The 8,563-nt window shown below is 40.7% G+C and overlaps 1 pseudogene; it reads left to right on the top strand.

Moving 5' to 3' along the window:
- The first annotated feature begins 366 nt into the window (after positions 1–366).
- On the top strand, positions 367–1,116 carry LOC125389459 (chromatin target of PRMT1 protein pseudogene; annotated as a pseudogene).
- Positions 1,117–8,563: the final 7,447 nt, after the last annotated feature.

The following is an 8,563-nucleotide window of genomic DNA, read 5'->3' as shown; positions in this document are numbered from 1 at the left end:
TTTGCATTCAAACATCTGGGGTCTCTTGAATTTTTTGAAGATGTGTATTTTCCTGTAAAGATAAGAGCAGAACCCTGGACACAGTCTCATTCTGAGATTCCTGGAGGTAGCATGTGGGAGTTGGCAGCACCGGCTGGCACAAAGGAAAGGAAGAAAAGAGAAGGCCTGAAAAGCAGAAGGATTGGCGGACTAGGTACCCAAGCCACCAGGAGTGAGCTTCGCATCATACGGTTTAGGCAAGCACCTAAGCCAACCGCCCAGCAAGTTAGCCCGAGCGGTCCTGGTCAGCTCAGGTTCAGCCAACCCGCCTGCCGCAGCACGAGAGGAGCGCTGGTGTCCATCTCCTTAGATTCTGGGGATCTGAAGATGGCTGCACAGTCGGCCATGAAAGTGGTGCTTAAAAGAACCACCAAGATGTCTCTAAATGAGTGGTTTACTAGTATGCTGAAGAACAAACAGCCGATGCCAGTGACTATTCGGGCTTCGATGCAGCAGTAGCAGCTTGCCAGTGCCAGAAACAGAAGATGGGCCCAGTAGATGGAGAATAGACCCTCTGTCCAGGCAGCATTAAAACTTAAGCAGAGCTTAAAGCAGCACCTGGGTAAGAAGTGTAACACCCAGGCGCGATTAGGCCTGCCCAAAGGTGCCCTGGCCAGGGGAGCAATTTGAGGACAAGTCCTACCCATAATCCAGAGACGTGTGCCCCCAGGAGGAGGACTACGTGGGGCACTTGCCACCGGAAGCCTGCTTAGGGGCGAGTTATCACTCTGAGGTCAAAGCTCGCTCCTCCAGGGTGGACAAGCCTTAGCTGCCCCCCAAACAGACTCAAGGAAAGGTGCTGTTTCAGGTCGTGGAGATCCTGGGAGAGGGGGCCTAGGGCATGGAGCTAAGTGTTATGGTGGAATCGGTGGTAGAGGTCAGGCTGTGATAGGTCAGGGAAGAGGGGACTTTGGAGGCCAAGGTCATGGTCAAGGGAGAGGTGCCCTCACTCGCCCTGTATTGACCAAGGAGCAGCTGGACAACGAACTGGATGCATACATGTCCAACCCTAAAGGACACCTGGATGCTGAGTTGGATGCCTACATGGCACTGATAGATCCTGAAACCAATGACTGAAGCCTGCCCACCTGCCCGTCCACCTTTTAGACTCTTGGGAAAGTCACCACATCTGTGCATATGAAGATATATCTTTGAGCAAACATGAGAAGAGCTCTGAGTGAGGCCAGAAGGACTTACACAATGGGTTGTGGACTTGCCTGCCACCAATGCAAGTGCATTTGATCTGTTCCATTTACCTTTCGATACTGTGTGAAATAAACCCCATTTTTCATTGAAAAAAAAAGAGCAGATCCCTGCCCCAACCCTATATGCTTTCCTTGCCACCTGTATGGTTGTCACTGTTGTGCATGAACTGTCATTTCTCTTTTTAAAGAGTTTTTTCTTTTTAAAGTGAATCTTTACTAATTTTGATGGCACCCATAGTTTTTCTTCTCCTGTGGAAACAAGAGCAAAACACCTTCCCCAATGTAGCATATCTCCTGGTTTCCATTGTGAGGTCAACATATCCTTGAAATACACTGGTTGATTCAATTTAGAAGTTTTTTTTTCCATTATCCAATATCTCTCTGCTGCTGTTGTTGTTTCTCATTAGCATTGAGAAAATTCAAGGTTAGGGGTTGGAGAGATGGCTCAGCACTTAAGAACACTGCCTGCTCTTCCAAAGGTCCTGAGTTCAATTCCCAGCAACCACATGGTGGCTCACAACCATCTGTAATGAGGTCTGGTTCCCTCTTCTGGCCTGCAAGCATACACACAGACAGAATATTGTATACATTATAAGTAAATAAATAAATATTTTAAAAAAGGAAAAAAATTCAAGGTTAATATAGCATTATGTAATCTATTTCTGAGGGGATTTTCTATCCCTTTTTGTTTGTTTAGCACATCCTTTATTGTTTGATTTGATCATTTTGTAACTGCCTGACCTGTGGAATTACTTGGTATACCTGTAATGTGCTTTATATTATAATAGGCAAAAACCATTTTATTTTCTTAGATACATATGCTGGACCATTGTCTGTCTTTATTTGTGCAGGAATACCCATGAAGTCCATAACTTAATAAATGCATGATTACTGAATCAGCCTTTTCTGAGCTCAAGGAGGTTGCACATTGAAAACCTGAATACATGTCTATGGTGTGGTGCACATATTTTAATTTACCAAATTCTGCAAAGTGGAACACATTCATCTGCCAGATTTTATTCCTTTGAGTACCCTTTGGGTTACTCCCTGCAGGCAATGGTGTTTGGTTATAGAAAGAGCAAGTAGGACATCTCTTTATAATCTTCTCAGCTTGTTGCCTATTTAAAACTTTATGAATATACTCTCATGGACATACCCAAAGGTATATTTTTATGGAGATTTTAAATTCTAATCTACACATTAATGGTCAGCTAGTGGTTGACAGATTATTTTGAACACCTCAACAAGAGAGAGGGAGTGATGAAGAAAAATAAAAAGAGAGAGAGGAAGACAGGAAGGGAGAGAGTAGGGGAAAGAAGGAAGGAAGAAAGGAAGGAAGGAAAAAAGATCTTTTCAAATTGGCTCTGTCTTGGGGAACTCCTTCATCATTTAGCCAGTCTGTTTTTAGCATCTGTTTTGGCATCTGTTTCCTTCTTCCAGTAAGCATAAAGATTGGCCAGGAGTGAAAACTCAGTGATCTTTCCAGTCTTTTTAGAACATGTATCCTACTAGTTCTGGGTACAAAAAAGCCCTTGCTCCCCATTGAAAATCTCTTCTCTGATTCTCCCAGGTTCTTCATGCCTGTTGTAGCTGTCCTGATGTAATGTTTTGTTCTATGCAACAGTGGCTTGTGGATAGGCCTTCTCACATTTTCACAGGATAGCCTTGCATTGTCAGCTGAAGCAGGAGACTGGCCCCATGCTGCGAATTATACCTGAGTTCTTTTAGAGATCTCCACTCAGGTGAAGCCAGGTATCTTAACTTTGCCACAGAATAGAATTTCGGTACAATTTCATTGTAAAGCAAAGTTTAAAAAAAATGAAAAAACCAAACCAGGGTACCACTTTGCAGCCCTGGCTGACCTGGTGTTCACTATATAAATCAAGCTAGGCTCAAACTCAGGAATCCATCTGTCTGTGCTCCCCAGGTATTGGGATTTAGTGTATGCACCACCATGCCCAGCTGGAACACACATAAATTACCAGTAGCTACACCACTTATAATGTTCCTCCTCTCCTTAGCAACCATTACTTGCCTATAGATCAGCAGGGAGGGGCAGAACCTCATGAGCCCCTCCCTCTAGATTTACTTCCTGTGTCACTGCTTTCCTTTTATCCATGAGTTCTGAGTCAAAACCAAAACAATCTCCTTGTGTCATTCCTCAGAAAATCCTCAAATGAGTCTAAACAGATAAACACGATTTGTTAAGAACAAGGTATGTGCTACTCTCATCAGGACCAGGTAGGAGACTGCACTGAGAACACTCCGTCTTTTTTAGAAACTCTATAACTAACCTGGAGGATGGGGAAGGCCTAGACTACACTACTGCTGAAACTGTGGCTGGAGAGATGGCTAAGTAGCTCAGAGCACTTGTTGCTCTTGCAGAGGGCCTGGGTTCAATTCCCAGCTGACAGTCATCTGTAATTCCATGGATGTAGTCAAAACACTCATACACATAAATGTATAATAAATAAAGAAATAATTCACATAGCAACATTTTGTTTTTGTCTTAAGAAATAAAGCTTACTTGAAGACCAGAGTGCAGAGCATTAGAGGCCAGGCAGTGGTGGCACACATCTTTAATCCCAGGATTTAGAAGACAGAGGCAGATGGATCATTGTTAGTTCAAGGCCACCCTGGACTACAAAAGATTGACTAAAAGAGAAACAAAACTCACACAAAGGTGTTCCCAGAACTTGAGATCACATGCCTTTAATCCCAGCACTAGGGAAATTTGAAGATCTGTTCTGCCTTGTAATGGCAAAATCTATCAGTTGCTTTCTTCAGTATCCTGCAAAACCTCTGGCAGACTCTTTCATGAAGCAGGAACCCCAAAGGACTGTCTCACCTTCTTTAGGCAACTTCAGCAGTCATTTTTCTGTGTGTACTGCATGTCCAGTCATACAGCATAACATTAAGTAGTCCAGGAAAGAGCAGTTTCTTGCCTAAATGGCTAACAAACTCCATGAGGAGCCTCTTCGGTGCCCATCATCCTCTTGATATAGATTGCTGTTGCCAGGAGCAGATGTGTCTCATTGTCATGAAAAGTCCTAAGTTATTAAAACATTTTAAATGCCATATTCTGAAGGTCTCTAAAAGATTTGAAGAATATCTATCTAACTGAAATATCTCTATATATCTAGAAAACCTAACTAACATGACTACAAGCTTGACTATTATAGATAATTATCTATTCACCTATATTTCTTAATTGTATATTACATTTTTATATTTATTTATTTATTTATTCTTTACATACATTGGTGTTTTGCCACGAGTGTTGGGTCTCCTGGAACTAGAATTACAGACAGTTGTGAGCTGCCATGTGGTTGCTGGGAATTGAACCTGGGTCCACTGGAAGAGCAGTCAGTGCTCTTAACCACTGAGCCATCTCCCCAGCCCCTGTACATTACATTTTTAAATGAGCTGCACAAACACAATACCTTAATCAAGAACAGAAATATATATATAACAAAATTGACCTTAAATTTGTATCAATAAACCAAGATTCATACAAATGCAAATCTCTATAGCATATCCCCCTTTAAATGTAAACAAATATTTATAAACAATATTTGGGAATTTGGGCATAGTTCTCTCCAAACTGCTTCTTGTTTTTTGTTGGGCAATGTAATTTTTGAGGGGTATTCATAGAAACCTTTTAGGGGGTGTTAGTTCATCAAACCATATTAGTCGGGAAGAAATCCGTAGGTTCTCATCTTCTGTGGAAACAAAAGAAGAACCTCTTTTCCAAAGTAACATATCCTTAGTCCCAAATTCTGAAATCAAGATACCTTTAAAATATATAGGTTGGTTTAGCTTAGCAGCCCATACAATGAAATGTCTCTCTGTACTTAGTTCCTCCAGAGTCAAAAAATTCAAAGAAAACATGATAACATACATAATCCAGGCTCTCTGTGAATGTTCCATCTTTATAATGCTTATTTTTTATTTTATTAGTTTTTCTACAAGTTTAATATTTATTTTATTATCTTTACTCATTTAATGTATGACTGTACTCTTTTATATTACATTTACTGTTTCTTTACTATTTTTCTTCTCTCTCCCAAGCCTACATACGTTTTCTAAACACACTGTACCTTGTTTACAGGTCTTTTATGTCAGAATCTGTCCAATTGTGGATCTAAAATTCTTTTCTGTCCAGGAGCCCAGAAGTGCTTTTCAAAATGCAAAACAGCTTGACTAGGACTAAGGCTGCTTTGCCTTTTGGCTCTGCCCAGTCCAACAAGGTGGAGGCATGTTCACTGTCTCTGAGAGCCATTCTCTCTGCCCCAGAACCAGAGTCGGGTCATGGCAGGTCTATACTGTCACTGAGCAATTTGTACCACACTGCTCACAAACCCCATTTAAATACTCTGTAGCTGGACCTCCCAGAAGAATCAGAGTTCATGTTAGCAGCATAGCCCAGGAAGCCGCCATTTCAAAACCACATTTTTATTTTTCTGCTACCACTGAATCAGGAAGACTTAATTTAAAGGAGTTGAAGCATATGGCCAGCAAACAGAGCAAGAAGCTGTGTTAAACTCTGTTTTTTGTTTTTTGTTTTTGTGTGTGTGTGTGTCTAGAATTCCTTTTTAAGATTTTAAGATTTCTCAGCTTTCACATGGATATAGTTGACAGTGTTGGTGCACCAATTTGTTGGGAGAGGAGGCTGCTTGTTTGTTCCCAGCTGCCCAGACCACGAAATAACCACACAGAAACTCTATTAATTAAATCACTGCTTGGCCTATTACCTCTAGCTTCTTATTGACTAGCTCTTATATCTTAATTTAACTCATTTCTATTAATCTGTGTATTGCCACGTGGCAGTGGCTTACTGGCAAGGTTTCAGCTTGTTTGTTCCCAGTGGTGGCTACATGGTGTCTATGATTCCACCTTCTTTCTTCCAGCATTCAGTTTAGTTTTCCGCACCTACCTCTACTCGACCCTATCACAGGCCAAGGCAGATTCTTTATTCATTAACCAATAAAAGTAACACATATAAAAGACTTCCCATACCACCACACTCTGGCTTTATGTCTTGCAGCAGCTTTGAATGTTTGGGACAGAATTGAAGAAGTAGAAAAGAAAACAGAGTCACTTACTAAAGTTATTACAGGGCCCAAAAGAAACCTTCACTGTTTTCTTACAAAGACTGACGTCAGCAGTAAATAGTATGATGCAAAATTCAGAAGCTAGACAAATAATAATTGAATCTCTGGCTTTTGAAAATGCTAATGCACAATGCAAGAGGATAATTAGGCCTTTAAAGGCAAGGTCAGTACCCTTAGAGGAATGGATCTGAGATACAATCAATATTGAATCTTAAGATCATGATGCTGCTTGAATAGGAGAGGTGATTTTCAGAAGTTTGAGGAAAAATCAAAATATCAAGTGTTTCAATTGTGGCAAACAATGTCACCTTAAAAGGGATTATAAACAGGGCATTACTAGAAATAATGTTTTTTTTTCTAAAAATAATCCTAACAGAACACCCCTTACTTCTGGATTATGCAGAAGGTATGGCAAAGGCAGGCATTACACTAATAATGAATATAGATCAACAAGTGACATTTAAGATAGCCCTTTGCCATCAGGAGAATCTTTGAGGGTCCTCTTGCAGGCCCCTGTACCAAATCCGGTTCAGTCATTTCCAGTCATCAAGGAAGAAACTCCTTGCCAGAGCAATTAAAGAACCTAATGGTTTGAAAAACCCATACTACTTAGGATGATAGAACAACTATAGAAGAGAGAACAAAAAATTCAGGAAAAACCATAAAGCAATGTGTTGGCAAACATTATAAATAAATAAAGACCAAAATTGAAAATATGAACAAATGAAATTGTCTGGTATGGGAGAATTGTCAGTATTCTGTCAATCATGTTTTAAATAAACACTGATTGGCCAGACAGGAGGTGTAGGCGGGAAAACCAGACAGGAAGTGGAAATGATGCAAGGAGAGCAGGAGAATTCTGGGAAGGAGGAAGCTGATTCCTCCCACTCCTGCCCAGATCACCTAAGCAGCAGGATGTGACCTGCCCCACTGAAAAAGGTACTGAGCCACATGGCTAACATAGATCAGAAAAATGGGTTAATCAAGATGTGAGAGTTAACTAATAAGTAGCCTGACCTAATGGGCCAATCAGCTTTATAACGTATAGAGATCTATGTGTGATTTTCTTTGTGGCTAAACAGCTGTGGGAACTGGGCAGGACAGAAACCCCAACAAGCCAGCCCCCATCATGTTACAGAATGGTGCCCACGTGGATAACTGTATCAACAGAAAGCCTGAGAAAGCTTGGGAAAGACTAGAGTAAAGCATTTCAGTTTTCAGCCATAGCAGGAAAAAAGCTATGCTGTTTTAAAATGCCGGCTTTCTGGGTCGTCCTGCCAGGGAAAACTCTGACTCTTTCAAGCAGGCAGTCCGGGTGATGGATGGACACACTGTTGCAATTTTCTTCCTGGCAAGGACCTTGAAAAGCCATAGGAGCTTTTCAATGTTGTTTATGGAAACACTGTTGCAGCTTGCTTCCTGGCAAGGACCTTAAAACTTCTTAAGAGCTTTTGAGTGTTGTCTTCTCTGTATTCCTTAGCAAATTAAAGACCCATGTGGTCAGAAAAAGAGAGATATACAGTAAAGAGAAATTCAAAGAGTAAGAAAACCTCTAAATGGTTTACAGTGTGTTAAACATATATGCAAGCTTGAAAAAAAAGAGTTAAAGCCTTAGAAATAAAAAAAAGGAAAGACAGAGAGTAGTTGGCTGTGTTGGTACATACCTTTAATCCCAAGGCTTGGGAGGCAGAGGCAGACAGACCTCTGTAAATTCAAGGTGTGGTGGCAGACACCTTTAATCCCAGCACTGGGTAGGCAGAGACAGACGGATCTCTGGTAGTTCAAGGATAGCCTGGTCTACAGAGGGAGTTCCAGGACAAAGATATGCAGAGAACCTGTCTCAAAAAGCCAAAAGTTAAAAGTAAAAATAAATGAAATAGAGGTTTAAATAAATTCACACAAATATGGAAAATACACAGAGAATCTTGATACTGTATGTTATTTTGCTCTTTGAATTGTTTAAATGCTGAGGAAGGAGCAACAGCTGCTAAAAGATATTTGGTTATAAATGCTGCAGAATTAATCCAAGATAGGTATTTTGAAAATACCTTGGCTTCAAAATTGAAGTCAAAAGGTATGTTACTTTGGAGAAGAGATTTTGCTTTTGTTTCCACGGAAAACGAGAGGCTCTGGATTTATTCTGAGTTAAGTAAAATCCAGTTTAACCAAGGGAGACCACTTGAGAAATCTCCAACAGGAATAGAT

The sequence above is a fragment of the Myodes glareolus genome, chromosome X (assembly GCF_982192425.1).
Source record: "Myodes glareolus chromosome X, mMyoGla1.1, whole genome shotgun sequence".
Classification (NCBI taxonomy): Eukaryota; Metazoa; Chordata; class Mammalia; order Rodentia; family Cricetidae; genus Myodes; species Myodes glareolus.
This window is presented reverse-complemented; position numbering and strand designations above follow the sequence as displayed.